Raw genomic sequence first — 21,081 nt, forward strand, 5'->3', positions numbered from 1 at the left:
ACTATTCCAGGTAGCGTCTGACCCACTCCATATGGGCAAACCTGATAGCACCTATCCTGTTTTTCTGGAGCTTCACGATTTTTGCCAGGGTACGAGAAACCAGGGAACTTTTTAGAACATAACTCCAAAGTGCAGGGGGAATTAAAACCCCATGGGCTTAACTTTGACCAGTGGAAAATCGGAGCCGGGGAATAAATTATTACCCTTTATGTCCCTATATCTACTGTCAAGAGAAGTAGCTGTTCATACAGCTTCTCAGAAGACAGTACCCCAAACTCGGGCAAACTCTTGATGCCAAGTGGTGACAAGTTCCATCACCGTACTGGCTCTCTGTGCTTCCTTGTCTCACCCTTTCCCTCACCCCTTCTCCCTGAAATTGTAACCCCCAATAAAGAATTTGCCGCAGGAGCTGCTTTCTGAAGAACACAGCCTAAGACAGCCCTCAAAAATGCTAAACTCTTTGGGATTCAATGTTTATATATTTAGAAAGCACAAAAAATGGTACAAAATGAGGAAAACAAAAAAGCCCCAGAATCCCTGTCAAACTACCAATGGCATTTTTCACCAAGCTAGAAAAAAAATTTCACAATTTGTATGGAAACACAAAAGACCCCGAATAGCCAAAGCAATCTTGAGAAAGAAAAACAGAGCAGGAGGAATCAGGCTCCCTGACTTCAGACTATACTACAAAGCTACAGTAATCAAGACAGTATGGTACTGGCACAAAAACAGAAATATAGATCAATGGAACAGGATAGAAAGCCCAGAGATAAACCCACGCACATATGGTCACCTTATCTTTGATAAAGGAGGCAAGAATATACAATGGAGAAAAGACAGCCTCTTCAATAAGTGGTGCTGGGAAAACTGGACAGCTACATGTAAAAGAATGAAATTAGAACACTCACTAACACCATACATAAAAATAAACTCAAAATGCATTAAAGACCTAAATGTAAGGCCAGAACTATCAAACTCTTAGAGGAAAACATAGGCAGAACCCTCTATGACATAAATCACAGCAAGATCCTTTTGACACACCTCCTAGGGAAATGGAAAGAAAAACAAAAATAAACAAATGGGACCTAATGAAACTTAAAAGTTTTTGCACAGCAAAGGAAACCATAAATAAGACGAAAAGGCAACCCTCAGAATAGGAGAAAATATTTGCGAATGAATCAACGGACAAAGGACTAATCTCCAAAATGTATAAACAGCTCATGCAGCTCAATATCAAAAACTAAAATAACAACCTAATCCAGAAATGGGCAGAAGACCTAAATAGATATTTCTCCAAAGAAGATATACAGATTACCAACAAACACATGAAAGGATGCTCAACATCACTAATCATTAGAGAAATGCAAATCAAAACTACAATGAGGTATCACCTCACACTGGTCAGAATGGCCATCATCAAAATATCTACAAACAATCAATGCTGGAGGGGGTGTGGAGAAAAGGGAACCCTCTTGCACTGTTGGTGGGAATGTAAATTGATACAGCCACTATGGGGAACAGTATGGAGGTTCCTTAAAAAATGAAAAATAGAACTACCATATGACCCAGAAATCCCACTACTGGGCATATACCCTGAGAAAACCATAATTCTAAAAGAGTCATGTACCACAATGTTCACTGAAGCTCTACTTACAATAGCCAGGACATGGAAGCAACCTAAGTGTCCATCAACAGATGAATGGATAAAGAAGATGTGGCATATATATACAATGGAATATTACTCAGCCATAAAAAGAAATGAAATTGAGTTATCTGTAGTGAGGTGGATGGACCTAAAGACTGTCATACAGAGTGAAGTTAAGTCAGAAAGAGAAAAACAAATACCATATGAGAACACATATATATGGAATCTAAAAAAAAAAAAAAAAGGTTCTGAAGAACCTAGGGGCAGGACAGGAATAAAGACGCAGACATAGAGAATGGACTTGAGGACACGGGGAGGGGGAAGGGTAAGCTGGGATGAAGTGAGAGAGTGGCATGGACATATATACACTACCAAATGTAAAACAGATAGCTAGTGGGAAGCAGCCCCATAGCACAGGGAGATCAGCTCGGTGCTCTGTGTCTACCTAAAGGGGTGGGATAGGGAGGGTGGGAGGGAGACGCAAGAGGGAGGAGATACGGGGATATATGTATACATATAGCTGGTTCACTTTGTTATACAGCATCAACTAACACAACATTGTAAAGCATTTATACTCCAATAAAGATGTTAAAAAAAAAAAACCCAGACCAGGCCAGCAATGAAGTCAACACAGGAGTCCCTTCTCCCCGATGTCAAATGCTGCTTTAAAAAAAGTTTGACTTGTACCACCCACTGAGGGAATTAATCCATAGTTTAATCCCCACTGTATAAAATAGCTACTGAACTAAGCGACTGAAAGTTGGTAATAAACCTGAAACATGCAAAGCATCTCCTTTCATTTTTTTCAGTTATGCTCTCCCACCCCCGCCACACTCCTACCTTATTCCTAGTGGCTTTATCTCCATTTTAGTAGTTTTAGCAACCTTAGCCTAGGCCCTTGCTTTACATTTGTCTGTCCTTAGAAAAGGAAAGTCTTTCTTGGAGCTCTAAACTATTGTCTGGGTCCCTGCTGCCAGATTTCCTGATGCCTTCTTGCCTGGGGAAATCTCTGAATATCAAGTACTTTGAGTTTCTTGGACATGATGCTTCACCCACTTTCCAGGATGTCTCCATTGCTTCATGTTAGAGCTTACCTGTGATTGTGATCTGCTATCCACTCATCAGTAACATTTTTTGTCTGTCAGAGTGGCTAATTTCAGCTCAGCAGAGTATGTCGCCAAATTCCTGCTTCATCTCAGTGCATGGGCACTCACTTACTTTCTCACCCTCGTTGAATTGAGCCAGTCAGTCAGTTTTAGCTCTTCCTTCTCTGGTATACTTCCAGCTGGAATCATTGATATTGTATGTTTACATCTCATATCTGCCCATGTTTGAAACCAGTCCTGAACAATGTAAACAATATATGAGCTGTCAGAAACATGGAATCCAACGTGTAAGTAGTCAGCCCTGAATGCCCATCTATTCTCAAAATTTTGGTTTTCCCTCAGAGTTATTTCAGGCCGTACAACTAAATTTCTACCTAAGTTTTACTACCTAACTCTAAAGTCTTCATGAGTATAGGCTGTGTCACGCTACCTGGGATTGCTGGTAATGTACTGATTACTAGGAACCATGAAAGCATTACTGATCTCTCTCAGTGTATCACTTGCTTCCTGGATTCTACATGCAGTGTCCTAACCACTCGGTTGAAATACCTTGAAGACCAATATCTTTTAAAAACAAGCCCTTATTCTCCACACCTCTTTGAATACTGCATTATACTCCCCAGTTTCCCTTGCACTGATCAGCCTCTAGAGACATTTTTCCCCAGCCTCTTTTTCCTCCTAGTCACAGCTTACTCAGTCTTTAGTAGTGTATCCCAGCATGAATCTTCAATCTGCCTGAATTGTGACAGATGATGCTGAATCATACCTCAAATTATGGCACAAGCTACTAGAGGGTCTCAAGAACTTGGTCTCTAGGAACTGAGGACAAATTTTGTGTTCCCCTTCTCTACCACATTGTGATATTATTTACTCGTAGCCTATAATTCCTCAGCTTTATGTTTTGAAAGTGAGGAAACTACTTCTTTTTAGGACGCCCATCTATAGAAGTCCCCAATTTCTGTTTTTTTTTTTTTTTTTTACATCTTTATTGGAGTGTAATTGCTTTACAATTGTGTGTTAGTTTCTGCTTCATAACAAAGTGAATCAGTTATACATATACATATGTCCCCATATCTCTTCCCTCTTGCATATCCCTCCCTCCCACCCTCCCTATCCCACCCCTCTAGGTGGTCAGAAAGCACCGAGCTGATCTCCCTGTGCTATGCGGCTGCTTCCCACTAGCTATCTATTTTACGTTTGGTAGTGTATATACGGGGAGGGGGAAGGGTAAGCTGTGACAAAGTGAGAGAAGTCCCCAATTTTTTATCTTCACATTTCCTTTCTCTGGATATTATGTTTTCCTTAACTAACGAAAGCAAACAAACTGTGATAGATAATCAAGGGAGAGATTTGATGGAGTAAGCTATAGTATGAGGATGCTACTGTGAAGATAAATGAGATGCTAGTAGCTAGGACTCCAATAGAGACTAGTGGCATACTTCAATGATACATACTCGGAACAACTGTGTATAGCAGTCAGAGTTGAACTATAAGGGTAAAGAAATAAAAGCTTCGCAAATTCATAGATGAAGACCAGTCTATGTGGGGCTAACATAGTTCCTTCTTTATTGTTTTGTATCCTTGTAGATTACATCAGTACAATGGATGTCAAACTGATTAGCCTGGATTAAGAGGTAACTCCAGTGTTACAGTCCCATACATCAGCAGCATGAAGCTGAACAGCAAGCTTCAAACAAGCTTTACTAGAAAGACTTCATGACGTTCTTCTTATATGACTCTTTACTGCAAATATCTGAAAATGATTTCATGTTGTTAAAGCAGAAAATGGCTTGATTTTGTGTGATTCTTCTACCCTGATTCTTCTGTATTCTTTTTGAAAACTGACAAACTATACAAAACAGATATGGAAAGAGGAAGGTGAAGAAGAATCAGAAATGTTCTGAGGAAATATGGTGAAATAAAGAATGTTCCATAAAGTAAAAGGCAGACTTTTTAAAGAGATAAGCCCACATTTGCCCATACCAACAGAAGTCAATTTTGAGACAATTAAAAGCAACCTTGACTCAACAAAAATACAAGACATAGACTTGTAAAAGCAAATAACATGTACAATGAAAGCATGCCTGCTCATCAGCCAATAAGAGGAATAGAAACAATAACGATGACAGATGATGATGTACACTTTTGTAGGTTTGTTTCTATCGACATGCAGTGCAGCTCCACAGCAGTGTCTAACCACGCTCTCCAACCCTTGGTGATGAACTTTGCTCTGAATATCCCCAAAAGACCATCCACTAGCCCATCAAACAGGCCCATTTCACTTTGATTTCCTTTAAGATCTTTGTTCCTGGTAAGGCTAATTAGAAAATACAGCCAATCCGCAATAGTTAAAGCAATAATGATCAGTAAACTTTCAAGTAACAGAATTTCATGTGCAATAGGCCATGAAATAAAGTGTAAATTTCTTAGCATGAAATTCAAAGCTATGGGTCCCATATATACTGCCCCTAACTAGCCACTCCAGTTTGATCTTCCAGTTGGTATCTTTGTTTGATCCTCATTCAGGGTATACTGCCTGCTTCTCCTCAAGCCGACCTCTCTCATCCCTACCTCTAGGATTTTGTTCATGATAATTCCACCTCTTATGTCCTCCTCCTACAGCTTCCTATCAAAATCATATCTGTCCTTCAAAGTTCAGTTCAAATGCTATCTCTTCCATAAAGAATTCCATAATCATTCTAGCTTGAAGAGTTCTTGACAATTTATGAACTCTGAGAGCATTTTGAATGTATCATTCATAAGTAGGCTGAGTATATCCTCATTTTCCTAGGTCAGTGATTCCTATTTTACCAGTATATTTATTAATAGTTCTCCTTTTATTCTCAAAAGCATTCCAGTTTAGACAATATATTACATGACCAACATACCTATATGACTATGGTATTCGTTACATCCTGTTTCATTTTTTTATATTTCTATATACATGTTTATTCCCTATACAGTAAGTCCCCTACATACGAACGAGTTCCTGTCTGAGAGCATGTTCTTAAGTCCAATTTGTTCCTGAGTCCAAAGAAGTTACCTAGGTACCCAACTAACACCATCGGCGATATAGTACTGTACTGTAATAGGTTTATAATACTTTTCACACAAATAATACATAAAAAACAAACACAAAAAATAAAGAAAACATTTTTAATCTTACAATACCTTAAAAAGTACAGTAGTACAGTACAACAGCTGGCATACAGGGGCTGGCATCAAGTGCACAGGCAAGAAGAGTTACTGACTGGATGAGGGAGAGGAGGTGGGAGATGGTACAGCTGAAGGATCGTCATCAGTAGGAGATACCAGCTACATTACCGGCTGCTACATCTTAGCAGTACCAGCTACATCACCACTGCTTTTATGCCTGCTTCTGGACATCCTGGGCTTGAAGTAAAGATACTGCACTACTTTACTCTATACAGTACTGTACAGTAAAGTACACAAAAGCAGAGCCACTTGTAGAGGATGCACACATGTGACAATGTACGCCAGACACGCGAACTAACTTATGCGATTGGACATGCGAATGCACGTTCACGTCTTTGAAAGTTCACCACTTGAAGGTCTGTATGTAGGTTACTTACTTTACTACACTGTAAACCTCTTTGTAAACAGAAACCATAGGCATTTAAGAACTGTGACTTTCATATGGTTCAATATGCATTTATTGAGTTAATTAATGGAAGAGTTGCTGATTTTTTCATTAACAGGATTCCAAGTTGTAAAATATTGAAAGACTTATCTCTTGAAGGCCAAAGACTATGCATTATTAAAATGATGCTAATAATGAAAGACTCAGACCCTAAATTACGGCCAACCAATCAGAGATCCAAGATAATCTATCCATTGCTTGAAGCTTGCATTAGAGTGTTAAGTGGGTCACTTTGAGTTCTTATACATGATGATCAAGGCAAGAAGATCTGGAATAATATATCTTCTTCAGGCTCTAATGTAGCATCACACCTTCAGCTAACTCAGATGATGAACCTGGAATAACCCTATGTATTTCTTCTAGAAACAGAATTATACCAGGAAGAAGCCCAGAACTCCTCCTGCCCAATACATGGTATATTTAGGAAGTAATGGAATGGTTTTCTTAAGAAATGAAAAGTTAACATCTAGTTTTTAATTTTCTTCCAAATCATATTCAATTCTCCCAATAAACCAATAAGTCAGATAAAGTTAATACGGTCTACTCTGTTAAAATGAATTAACCAGAATAAAAGCTTATTGGCGTAGACAGAAAAAATGTATCCAGACAAGTGTCACCACCCTTTCCAGTTTTGGAAAAGCAGATATTAACTCAGATTCCAGCAGTAATGCTCATAGAAGTCTAAATTACTGAGGAAATACTAAACACACCCAGTTCTTAAAGTGGAGCTTGGTAATAAACAGTCCAAATGAATCTTCAGATCTCTACTGCTGCCATTTTCAAGTTGTTATATGAAGACCAGAAGGGAAAAGGATAAAGGGAAAGTTGTCTTACATCATTTACCAAGCCCATGTTTGGTTTCCTTTCACCCCCTTTTTTTAAAATATAGCAATCTCTATAGCAAGTAGAGATCATGAAGCCCTACTTTTCTCTGCCCTCGTCCTTTATCTCGCTTTTCTTTTCAGGAATTCAGTGAGGCAGTGTTTGGTAATAGTGTCAAATTAGTAAAAAACCTGAGGTCTACCAATTTGACAATGATATACCTGTCACAATGGGTCTACTTTCAGCATGCACCAGGCATAATTAGAATCAGATATCTACCTCTTAGCATTTCTCATGGGTTCATCCAACTTGGAAAGCTCTCAGGTCATTAAGGCATATCAATTAGTAATATGATTTTCTCCCAGCCCCCAGCAGCTAGTGAAGCATACATTAAAGATGACATCTGTAGTCAAAATTTGAATGTGCACAATTTGGAAATGTCTGAAAAACTCATTTGCTTAAAGTATTACGTTGCAGCCATTAAAAAATATTTTATCCTTTTGGATGAATGTCCTATGAACATTTTCATACCTATTAAATAATATTAATTATATGAAGGTTTGGAAAACATACGAATCATTAAAAGTAGAAATAGGATGCACAATAGCCTGGAAGAACTAATGTCATCACTTTTGTGGCCAGCTTAACACATTCTTATCATAATCATTTTTAACTGAGTCATCATGACCCAGGGGGAAGATACTTCCTTTGGGAATACACAGGTGGGGGCAGAGGAGACAGGAAGGAGATATCACAGTCTCAACATACTTTAAATAGTCACATAAGATACTAGTCATGATTTCATCAACTCAGTTAAATAGACTCTAATAGACACTGTTTGTAAAAGCAATTCTTTACAGATTTCACTGTGTGATACTCCTGTTGTTTCCTGGCTAAAGTACAGCACGAAAAATGAGTTGGTTTCTATTTAGACCAAAACAAAAATAAAAAAGAAAGAAAGAGAGAGAGAGGGAGGGAGGGATGGAGGGAAGAGAAAGAGAGAACTTTACTAATGCTGAGATTCTATGGTCTTAAGTACAGATTGTCTTAAACACAAAGATGCTATATGATATTATTCTGTGCCATAATTTAGAGGTATGTTCAATGTCTAAAAAAAATTGGTTAGTAGTATTAGTGGTCAACAGGGATAGCCCCACTCATACGAAAGCCTATTGGCAAGGTGTTAGGGCAAAAAAGAATCTTCCTCACTGTACTGCTTCAGTATCTGAAATTACCCATAAATTTAATGTCTCAAAATGATTAATTTAGAGGCCCAAATTATGGTATAAATATTGCATATGATGAGAGGTGTGCTTAGCTCAGGTAAACAATCTGATTAGTTGGGTAAAATCATTACCAAAGTTGGGTAAGAAAAAATGTGAATAAAGTCTGATAATGGGTATAGGTAAGGAAAGCTAGAGTACTGACTTTATTTAGTTTCTTATATTTTGCAAAAGCCTTAAACGAGGCTATGTTTGGGAAACTGGACTTGAGAAGTATGATGATGGGAGGCGACTTGTGATATTTCTCCCCAGGAGCCCCCGTGTTAGTCAGGATTCCCAGAGAAACAGAACCAATAGGCTGTATATATACGGAAAGAGATTTATTATAAGAAACTGGCTCACGTGATTGTGGAGGCTGGCAAGTCCCAAGGTCTACAGGGTGATTCCTGGCAAGGCAGTAAGAGATGACGGTTTAGTCCTGACCTTATTCTGTAGGTCTGAGAACCAGGAAAGCCAATGGTATAGTTCTAGTCTCAAAGCCGGCAGGCTCCAAACCCAGAAAAAACTGATGTTTCAGTTCCAGTACAAAGGCAGGAAAAAGCCAGTGTTACAGTTTGAGGTCCATCAGGCGGGAAGAGTTCTCACTTACTTAGGGGAAGGTCAGTCTTTTTGTTGTAGTCAGGCCTTCACCGGATGGGATGAGGACAATCTGTTTTACTCACTCTACCAATTTAAATGTTAATCTCATCTATAAATAGCCTCATAGAAATATCTAGAATAATGTTTAAGTATCTGGACACCCCGTAGCTGAATCTAGTTGACCCATAAAATTAACGTCACACGCCTCTTTTCCTATAGACTTAACTTATGTTAACAAAGCAAATAGTTACTGAGAAAATGGAAGGGCACTGATGCTGGGTGGCTACAAATGCATGGTTGAGAAATGATTTTTAAAAAAGCACTTTTATGTAAAAAAGTTTTTAACAGGGTTTCATGCCTGGGTAGGGGGAATAGGAAAGAGTAGACCATAAGCTCTAGGATAGCTGGAGTTTTATCTGTGTGATCACAATAGTGTCAGTGCCTAATAATATATACCACACCATTAAATAATTCTTCATTGACTTACTAAATAGATGAATGAAGGTTCAAAAGATATAGAGAAGCTAGAAAAATAAGACAAAACGTTAACATCAGAGAATGTGATGGGTTGAGGTCAGAAACTCAGATAAAGATAGAGATATAAAAATTCAGTCTGGTAAAAATTAAATGTCCAGAGAATTTGGGACAGTGCCTCTACTGAGGACAAACATTGCTGTACAAACAGTAGTACTCATAAATACTTAACTGAAAATTAATGAATTAATAATGACTCTAGGACAGAAACTATTTGCTCTCCATTTCTGTTGTTGATGTTGTTATTATTTTTTTCCCCATCTAGATTACCTCCTCTAATACTGATGGTCTTCCTAGAGTGCTACTCACTACCTTTTATCATACTGTCAGGATACTCAGCTAAAGTTCATTCTGTCATAGAAAACTGGATTCATCCTTAAACACCTAGTCTAGCCATATGGAGATGTCTGGTTGCCAGACATAACTTTCCATTCTGGTGTATTTCACTGCCATCCAGACTCAAGCCATCCTTCTCTATGTATCTTGAGCTGCTGACTCTTAAGATTTTATGGAGGTTAAAAGGTTCAGAAGGTGCTTTGTAAGGAATAAAGTAAGAGTCTCAGTGATAAAAGCTAAAAATATACATTTCTTTGTTATAAATAAGGATTGCATCCATCCATCCATCCATCCATTCATTCAAAAAATACTGAGAACCTATCATATGCCAGGTAGTCATTTGGGCACTAGGGTTACAGTAGTTAGTCACATACATGATACCTGCTCCAGTGAATCTTATATTCCAATAATAGTTCAATCTAGAAACAAAATGAAAGTTACTTCTAGGCCACAGGGCTGGATTGTGTTCATTTGCCAACTACAGAGAGCACAATGATCTAGCAGACCTAGTGAAAACAGTCAACAACACTTAATAGCTTTATTCCCATTCCAGTGTTCTAAATGCCTTTCCCATTTGTTCTTATAAATGATGGTTTATCATTTATCCTTTCTAATCTATATGTGACCACAACTACCAGCAGACAAACTGTGGGCTGCCCACGCCAATGCATAAATTCCTAACTGGAACAAAAATTGATTCCACCCTGTCCTTTTCAAATGCTCTTGACCCCAACCATTCTAAAGATTAGGCCATATTTCTATATTAAGTAACAAAATACAGAAGGAAAAAAATAGAGATAGATTTAAAAAGACAAAATCCAAAGAAAATAAGTGGTTTAAAGAAAATATGTGATGATGGTGTGGGGTGCTATAAAGCTTTTATTGCCACTTACTTGGGAAGACCAGCATAACTTATGGCCAGTGCTGACACTTAGAAGTAATGTGGTCACAACAAACTCACTGCGGTAAAAACTTCAAACATCTCCACCACCACATATTATACACTTACACATACACCCGTAATTTAGTAACTCGTCCAGCTGCCTTCCTCTGTGATACTTTATTTCTTGATGCCCCTTCTTAATGGCACAAATTCATTTTTAGCACAGCATGTGGCTCATTAAACATAGAGCTCTGATCATTTTTTTAAAAAGCCTGCAACAGTTAATGCACCACACCTGACACTGTGTCTGCCACAATAAATACTTTGGATCAATCTTCCCTGTGTCAGGCACTGCTAAATAAGTCGACGGTTTCTCTCATCCTGGTGAATAAAGATAAGGTTCACCTTTATTGAGTCATTTGGACCTATTGCTGCAACACTGCTAACTACACAAATCATGGAAGATCAGAGTGACGAGGGACCTTAGATCCTAACTAGTGAGTTTTAAACTATGTTCCAATGAGCCTAAGAGCTGATACCATGGTTGACACCATCAAACCATGGTTCAGAATGGTTTGATGAAACTGACGTAGCTTCAAGCAGAATAGCTCTATCTTAATCTGTTCTATGTATGGGAGTTCTACACAAGATTTCATTTGAAGCAACATTTATGGTGAGAAAATGCACGCACAAATAAAAACTTATAAACAAACTACCAGAAAATCACTAACCTGGACAAATATTCCCACTCCGCATTTGAGAGATGAGAAAACAGATCTCTACAAAGGCCAAGTGATAAATATATATTCACACAGCCCCTTGGAGGCACAACTGAGACCAGCTCAGTTAGTTCCCCTAAATCCCAGTCTGTTGTTCACCCTATGAGACCACAATGAATTATATGCCTGTAATTAATACTATTTATGACCTAAACAGTGTTGGAGTGCGGCCCAGTACCATATGTGAGACAAACTATATTAGACATAATATAGTTTCAGACACAATATACTTTGCTAGTGCAAACACATTTTGTTTTCTCTTTTTCCAGGGTAAATGGAAGGGTACATGCTAATAATAAAAAAAATCTTCCAACTTATAACTTTCAGGAAATCATGGCATCGCTGAGAGTGAAAGAATGAATATAAAATACTGGCGTGAGTATGGCTGAGTAAGAGGACATGGAGCTCACCTACCCCCGTGAACACATGAAAAATACATCTACATGTAGAACAATTTTCATGGAAAACAAACTTGAAACTGGCAAAAGGACTCCTGTACAGCCAAGGCTGTGAGAAAGATATACATGTAATTGGGTAGGATGAGAGAAAAGCATCAGGGTGGGACCTGTGCCCCTGGGAGGGGACTCAGAGGAAAGGGGAGATCACAAAGGTAGACACTCACTCTGGGAAGTGGACAGGTTAAGCCACAGACCGGGCGTCCCGGAGAAGCCCCCTTGGCTGCTTAGAGAATTGCTGTGAAAGAAAAGCTGCAAAAGCCTAGACTACTCATGACGAGTGCACAGGTGCTGGCTTGCCCCCAGGCAGGGCAGAGAGAGGTCTGCCCTAGCAGCTGCTCCCTCACCGCACTCCCCAGTCCGAGCCAAGCGAACGCCCCCACCCCATTCACTCCATGTCCCAGCATAGCACTGGATCTAGGGTGGCCAGGACCTGGGAAAAGACTTGATCTAGGGACTCAGGGGTGACCTGGGGATCTGAGGCAAAGCCCAGGTAGGGTGGTGCTTACTCAACCCGCTGCCCAGAAATAGCCAACATTTCGGAGGGCAGCACAGCTGCTGGAATTCCTGCAACAACCTAGCTGCATGCCCCAGCTGAAGACAAGTGAACACTCCAGCCCCACTCACTCAGTACCCCAGGCTAGCACTAGAACTGGAGCAGCCATGACAGGGGAAAAATGTGACTGTGGCTTGCATCTGAGCAGAGTCACAGACACCTACACAAGCAGAGCATTAGAACTCTGTAAGTGCCCAAGTCCCACTTATTTCAGCACTTCCCTCCTTCGGGGAAAAGGCCCCAGTGAGTTGAGAAGGAAAAACTCACACTTAAAGAGAACAGAGCTAGCTCAAGCCTGACCCTCAGGGTTTCTACTCCAGCAACTTGGGAGCAGACCCCACCCCTGACAGGACAGCAATGGTCACTGAGAAGAGAGGAAGTCCTGCTTTGTATCCTGCCTAGGCTCTAATTCCTCCATCACAACCACATTCCCTACCAAGGTGATATCTAACAGCACACCCTGAGGAAAGATGTGACTGGTGTCCACATCAAATCCAGCACTCCCACCAAAGGCACTGGGCACATGCAGTCTACACAGACACACTCCCACATAAGAATACCCCTTCAGAAACAAGATAGGCAACTATTTCACTTAAATTCACAGAGACAGAGAAAGTTAAACAAAATGGAAAGGCACAGGAACTGTTCTCAATTGAAAGAAAAAGAGAAAACTTCTGAAAATTAAATAATAAAACAGAAATGAATGATATGCTGGACAACGAATTCAAAACATTATTAATAAAAATGCTAACAGAATTACATCAATGCTAACTGATGTAAAAACAGATCATTTTAACAAGGAACTAGAAAATATAAAGAAGACCCAATCAAAGAAAGATAATTTAATATCTGAGATAAAAAGCACTCTAGAAACAATGAACAGCAGACTAAATGACACGGAAGAACGCATAAGTGATCTGGAAGATAGAATAATGGAAATCACCCAATCAGAAGAAGAGACAGAAAGACAAATTAAAAAAAAAAACAAACAGTTCCACATGAAGAGATCTCAGAGATAACATCAAATGTGCCAACATGTGCATTATAGGGTTCCAGAAGAAGACAGAGAGAAGGGTATCAAAAATGTATTTGAGGGGCTTCCCTGGTGGCCCAGTGGTTGGAAGTCCGCCTGCCAATGCAGGGGATGCGGGTTCGTGCCCCGGTCTGGGAAGATCCCACATGCTGTGGAGCGGCTAGGCCCGTGAGCCATGGCCGCTGAGCCTGCGCGTCTGGAGCCTGTGCTCTGCAACGGGAGAGGCCACAACAGAGTGAGAGGCCCACGTACCGCGAAAAAAAAAATGTATTTGAAGAAATTATGCCTGAAAACTTCCCAAACCTACAGAGGGAAACATATCCAACCACAGGATGCACAGAGGGTCCCAAACAAGATGAACCCACAAAAACCCCCACACCAAGACATATCATAATTAAAATATCAAGAGTTAAATATAAAGAAAGAATTCTACAGACAGAAAGATAAAACAGAGAGTCATATACAAGGGAATCCCCATAAGGCTATCAGCTGATTTCTCTGCAGAAACTTTGCAGGTCAGAAGGGAGTGGCATGATGTACTCAAAGTGCTGAGAGGGAAAATCCTGCAACCTACGATACTCTAACCAGCAAGAATGTCACTTAGAATACAAGGAGAGATAAGAACTTCTCAGACAAGCAAAAACCATAAAAATTCAGCAATACTAAACCTACCCTAAAAGAAATGTTGTAGAGTCTTATCTAAATGGAAAAGAAGTAAGAATCTACAGGGAAGGGAAAATCCCAATAGAAAAGGCAAATATATAGTAAGGATTGAAGGTCACTTAAATAGGTTAGTACAAAGATTAAAAGACGAAAAAATTGTAAAAGCAATTATAACTACAATAAAAAGAAAAGGGATAAGCACAAATATGTAAAATATAACATCAAAAAACCAAAATGTGGGGGAGAGGAATTTTTAAAATGTAGATCTTTTAGAATGTGCTTGAGCTTAAGTGACTACCAGTTAAAATCAAGTTAATATAATTATGGGTCAATATATATGAAATCCATGGTAACCATAAATCAAAAACCAAAGATACCAAAAAACCAAAAGAAAAATAACCAAGCATACTACTAAAAAAACTCATCACATAACATTGGGAGAAACAAAAAGAAGAAATGAACAGGAAAGATCTACAAAAACAACTGGAAAAAAAATAATAAAATCCCAATAGGTACATATCTATCAATAATTACTTTAAATGTCAATGGAATAAATGCTCCAATCAAAAGAAATAGGGTAGCTGACTGGATAAGAAAACAAGTCCCTCTACTATGCTACCTGCAAGAGACTCACGTCAGAACTAAAGACACAAACAGACTGAAAGTGAGGAGAAGGAAAAAGACATGCTATGCAAATGGATGTGACAAGAAAGCAGGGGTAGCAATACTAATATCAGACAAAATAGACTTTAAAGGAAAGGCTGAAACAAAAGACAAAGAAGGGCATTATATAATCATAAAGGGATCAATAAAAGAAGAGGATATTACACTTGTTAACATACACAAACCCAATACAGGAGCACCTAAATATATAAAGCAAATACTACCAGACATAAAAGAAAAAATAGACAATAATATAATAATAGTAGGGGACTTTAACAAACCACAGATATCATTGGACAAATTATCCAGATAGAAACTCAATAACGCACCAGTGATCTTAAATTACACAACAGAACAATTGGAGTTAATAGATTTTTACATGAAATTCCATCCAAAAACAGCAGATTACACATTCTTTTCAAGTGCACATGGAACATTCTCTAGGGTGGACAACATACTAGTTCAAAAAACAGGCCTCAACAAATGTTAAGAGGACAGAAATTATATCAAGCATGTTTTCCCACCACAACAGTATGAAATTAGAAATCAACTAGAAAAACAAGAAAAGAACAAAGATGTAGAGAGTAAAGAACATGCTACTAAAAAACCAAGGGGTCAATGATGAAATCAAAGAGGAAAGCAGAATATACCTCGAGACAAATGAAAATGGAAACACAACTTTCCAAAATCTATGGAATGCAGCAAAAGCAGTTCTAAGGGGGTAGTTTATAGCAATACAGGCCTTTCTCAAGAAACAGAAAAAGCTTCAAACATTTTAACTTACCATCTAAAAGAATTAGGCAAAAGAAATAAATGCAAAAATAAACAAATGGGACCTAATTAAACTTAAAAGCTTTTGCACAGCAAAAGAAACCATCAGAAAAATGGAAAGACAACTTATGGATATGCAGAACATGTTTCAAATAAGGCAACCGACAAGGGATTAATATCTAAAATATACATACAGGGCTTCTCTGGTGGCGCAGTGGTTGAGAGTCCACCTGCCGATGCAGGGGACACGGGTTCGTGCCCTGGTCCGGGAAGATGCCACATGCTGCGGAGCGGCTGGGCCCGTGAGCCATGGCCGCTGAGCCTGTGCGTACAGAGCCTGTGCTCCGCAACGGGAGAGGCCACAGCAGTGAGAAGCCCGCGTACTGAAAAAAAAAAAAAAAAAAAAAAAATATATATATATATATACACATACAGCTCATACAACTCAATACCAAATAAACAAACAACCCAATCAAAAAAAGGGCAGAAGACCTAAATAGACATATTTCCAAAGAAGACATAACAGATGGCCAAGAGGCACATGAAAAGATGCTCAATACCACTAATTATGAGAGAAATGCGAATCAAAATCACAGTAAGGTATTACCTCACACCTATTAGAATGGCTATCAACAAAAAGCCTACAAATAACAAATGTTGGAGAGGATACGGAGAAAAGAGAAGCCTTGTACACTGTCGTTGGAAATGTTAATTGGTGCAGCAACTATGGAAAACATTATAACACTTCCTTAGAAAACTAAAAATATTACTACCGCAAGATTCAGCATTTCCAGTACTAGGTATATATCTGGAAAAAATGAAAACAATAATTCAAAAAGATACGTGCACCCCAGTGTTCATAACAGCACGGTTTACAATAACCAAAACACGGAAACAACCAAGCATCCATCAACAGATGACTGGATTAAGACATGCTGTACACACACACTGTAAACATACACACACACATACATACACAATGGAATATTTCTCAGCCATAAAAAAGACTGAAATACTGTTGTTTGCAGCAACATGGATGGACCTTGAGAATATTATGCTTAGTAAAATAAGTCAGACAAAGAAAGTCAAATACTGTATGAAGTCACTTATATATGGAATCCAAAAAAATAATACAAATGAATGTACAAGCAAAAGAGAAACAAACTCAAAGATACGGAATACAAATTTGTGGCCACCAAAGCGGAGTGAAAAGGGGAGAGGGGCAAATTAGGTATATGTGATTAACAGATACAATCTATTATGTATAAAATACATAAGCAAACTGGATACAGAGTATAGCACAGGGAATTATAGCCATGATCTTGTAATAACCTATAATGGAGTGTAATCTGCAAAAATACAGAATCACTAAGCTGTACACCTGAAACTACAATATTGTAAATCAACTAGACTTCAATAAAAAAAGAATAAATGTAAAGAATGATCTTACTTAAATATGTTATTGCCCAATCCCTCCAATTTCCTAACCACGCCCTGGCTTGGAGAAAAGCCCCTTCATAGATCCCTAAATCCAACATGTGCTTCTCGTCAAGAGAAAAACCTATCTTTTGCACATTTACCTTTCTCTTTTATTGGATTGTTGAACCCCAAATTAATTAAGACTACAGAACCTGCTTCATCTCACTTGAACATGTATACTCAGAAAAATCATTGTATGTGGTCAGAGAAGAGATAATAGTTCTATACCTCACAGAAACCATTTCACTGCTAAAAGAGACAGTCGACTATGAAGTGGAATTTTACTCTTAAAAATGCATTTTTATAAAAAGATACTTAGTTTGATATTAGCTATCAGGATTATACTATCTCATTGTGGGAAAACACCTACGTCTTTTTATATATAAAGTGAGATGCAGTATACGAAAGCGCCTTAATACGAGAATTTAGAAATATATCTGAACACAGCCTGTATTCAACGATGGTCACATTTTAGTTGGTTTCTCAAATAAACACCTAGTCATTTGTGTAAATAAGGTCAACAGATGCCAGAGCACAGAGCCCAGGCCAGGCCTTCTATAAGAATCTCCATGTTATTATTCAATAGCTTATGAGAATTATTTTCAACCTATATGATTTGCTACCCTAGCTTCATAAGTTGTATTCATTGTTGCTGTGTCTGACTTTGACACTTGATTACCCCTATCTCCCTGGTGATACTGCCCGAGTGCACAAACATCTGCCCCAACCAAAATGTGCACTCTGCCTGCATTCTTTTTCTCTTCATCTCTTTTACTTCTATCCCTAGGATGAACTGAGCCCTAGACTATATGCTTCGTGAATAAAATTCCCCAATACCTTTTACTCAGTAACTGCAAAGGGTAATCTAGATTTTTTTTTTTTGATTTTTTTTTTTATGGTATGCGGGCCTCTCACTGTTGTGGCCTCTCCCATTGCGGAGCACAGGCTCTGGACGCGCAGGTTCAGCGGCCATGTCTCACGGGCCCAGCCGCTCTGCGGCATGTGGGATCTTCCCGGATCGGGGCACGAACCCGTATCCCCTACATTGGCAGGTGGACTCTCAACCACTGCGCCACCAGGGAAGCCCAGGTAAACTAGATTTTGATGAACTATTTGGTTCAACTGTCCACACTGATCAAAATCATAGCTAACTGGCAGATTTCTACCTGAATTGAGTCTAAAAGTTCCAGAAGGAGCTGCTTATAGGTCCTCCTTGTAAATAAAGCTACTTGTTCAGTCCCCAAAATAACTAGATGCTTTTTCTAAGTTTATACAAAAGGAAAAGAACATATGGTGCACATTAAAAACATAAAGGATTGAAGAAGGCTTTGAAAAACTCCTGAACAGTAGAACTATGGGTCGCTGAAGGGGGGTTGAGATGATTAGAGGGATAGCCAGCTGCGTGATAAAGGGGAACAACCATTCTGCTCGACTGTGAAGCCGTCCCTGCCTATTTCAATCAGAAGTATCAATATATCCTGAACTTAACAGGAAGGAGGGCACCTGGGCAGGTCTCATTTTGTTTGTTTGTTTTGGGTAGACAGAACCCTGAAAGGATTTCTACCTTAATATTTTGCTAAAACCACATCAACTGAAAGAATTTTTTTCTTTGAACATCTAAGACATCTAAGGGTTAGCAAGATTCACGAATGTAGTCACAATGCTAAAGACTATTCCAAATGGATCAAATGGACCAAAATTTTATTCTCATCAGCGTTCTGGGTTGGCAATATGAAATTCACCCAACTAACTGAAAACATTTGGCCTATATCAGTGACTGCGTGAATGGAGACCTTGGCTCTGAAAGCCTATGGTTCAATCTACAAGTTGGAAAAAAGTGTGCACACAAGACACTTCATTACCCATACAATAGGCTGTAAATTATTTGCATGACGTTTTCTTTGCATTACAAGCCATGGGCCTGTAACAGGTTAGTGTAATATAGACCATTTAAGTGACAATAATCAGAAGTTACAGATGGAAGCTCTATTTTGACCAGCCATTGTGCCTCCTTTTTGCCCAATTATCAATATGAAAAATCACTGCTGAATTTCAAAAACGGCTTCTTGGAACATCAGCTCTGATCTACGGGATTTGTCATATTGTAGCTCATCTGTTTCAAAAGCTCTTCATTCATTTGTCCCATATTACCAAGACTGAGATTTCACTGAATAATTGATAAAAGTGAAAACTATGAACTACCTTATACTCAGTCATTATGGTGTTGATACTACCTTTGTGAAAACTACCTACAGTATTAGCCAATAAGCACACAACCTAAATGATATGAGGCTATTTATCAAAAGTTTATATCTCCACTGATGTTTAAGGATCAAGGTACTGACCTTTCAGCTCTGATCATTTCAGCAGCTTTTTTTTTTAACATCTTTATTGGAGTATAATTGCTTTACAATGTTGTGTTAGTTGCTGCCGTATAACAAGGTGAATCAGCTATATGTATACATATATCCCCATATGTCCTCCCTCTTGCGTCTCCCTCCCACCCTCCCTATCCCACCCCTTTAGGTAGACACAAAGCACCGAGCTGATCTCCCTGTGCTATGCAGCTGCTTCCCACTAGCTATCTATTTTACATTTGGTAGTGTATATATGTCCATGCCACTCTCTCACTTCGTCCCAGTTTACCCTTCCCCCTCCCCATGTCCTCAAGTCCATTCTCTACATCTGCATCACAGCTCTATTTACAACAGCCAGGACATGGAAGCAACCTAAGTGACCACAGACAGATGAATGGATAAAGAAGATGTGGCACATATATACAATGGAATATTATTCAGCCATAAAAAGAAACGAAATTGAGTTATTTGTAGTGAGGTGGATGGACCTAGAGACTGTCAAACAGAGTGAAGTAAGTCAGAAAGAGAAAAACAAATACCATATGCTACCACATATATACGTAATCTAAAAAAAAGAAAAAATGGTTCTTCAGAACCTGGGGGCAGGAGAGGAATAAAGACTCAGCAGCTTTTAGTTATACAAATGTGGGAAAGGGAATAGATCTTCAAAGTAGTATGTAAGTGCGTGTGTGTGTGTGTGTGTGTGTGTGTGTGTGTGTGTGTATGATTATCATCAGAGTAATTTACAATGTTTCTGATCTTAGGCAAGAACAGATAAAGGATTTAGAAAAAAATACAAAAACTAAAATAGCATTTATCATGTGCTTATTGTCATGTGGTAAGCCCTGTATATAGAGTTACTCTTAATAGTCTTACCAATTGTATAAAGTAAATATTATAATCACAGTAGCCGCCCCTCCACCAATCTACATTGGTAATTCCCAAACTGGTATTTAATCTTGCTGTACATGGATAAACTCAAGATGTGCAATTGACAATTTCAGCTTCTGTTACTTAAGGTATAGGTGACGAAAATACGTGGCTGGTCAGGAGGTACCAGCACTGTATTTTCCATCAAGTAAGTGGGAGATCCATAGATCTAGGGAGGCAAGGAATGGGTTATGGTCAGAGAGATTGACTGAGGTGGACAACGTCAGGCAGGTCATAAATGGCTAGGGAATCAGACAAAATTCAGAGTCTAGAAAGTTAAAGGGGTCAAAAAATCAACATTAATAAGCAGATTTGAACTTTAACCGTAGCCAGAGATGATTTGTTCTCTGTCCTATCTTATACTTCCTAATGGATATTAAGAGCCTTGAGCCCATAACTGGTAATCATCTCCAGAAAGAAGCCAAATCGGTTTAGTTGAACTCTGCCCCAGATAAAAAGTGAGGCAGATGTGTTAAAAATACCCCACAGCTTCAAGTACGTGTACTTTTTAACACCACCTCCCCGCCATCCCCAGTCCTGCTTTGG

The 21,081-nt window shown here is 38.9% G+C and overlaps 1 long non-coding RNA gene across 2 annotated transcripts in view; it reads right to left on the reverse strand.

Annotated features, from left to right (window-relative positions):
- Window positions 1-21,081, reverse strand: part of LOC307180924 — a 934,155-nt gene that overhangs the window by 443,126 nt on the left and 469,948 nt on the right. For both annotated transcript variants that reach the window (XR_013825801.1, XR_013825802.1), the window contains one exon: window positions 15,964-16,152. This is a non-coding gene — a long non-coding RNA (uncharacterized lncRNA). The remainder of the gene's footprint in view (window positions 1-15,963; window positions 16,153-21,081) is intronic.

The sequence above is a fragment of the Stenella coeruleoalba genome (genome assembly GCF_951394435.1).
Source record: "Stenella coeruleoalba genome assembly, chromosome: X".
Classification (NCBI taxonomy): domain Eukaryota; kingdom Metazoa; phylum Chordata; class Mammalia; order Artiodactyla; family Delphinidae; genus Stenella; species Stenella coeruleoalba.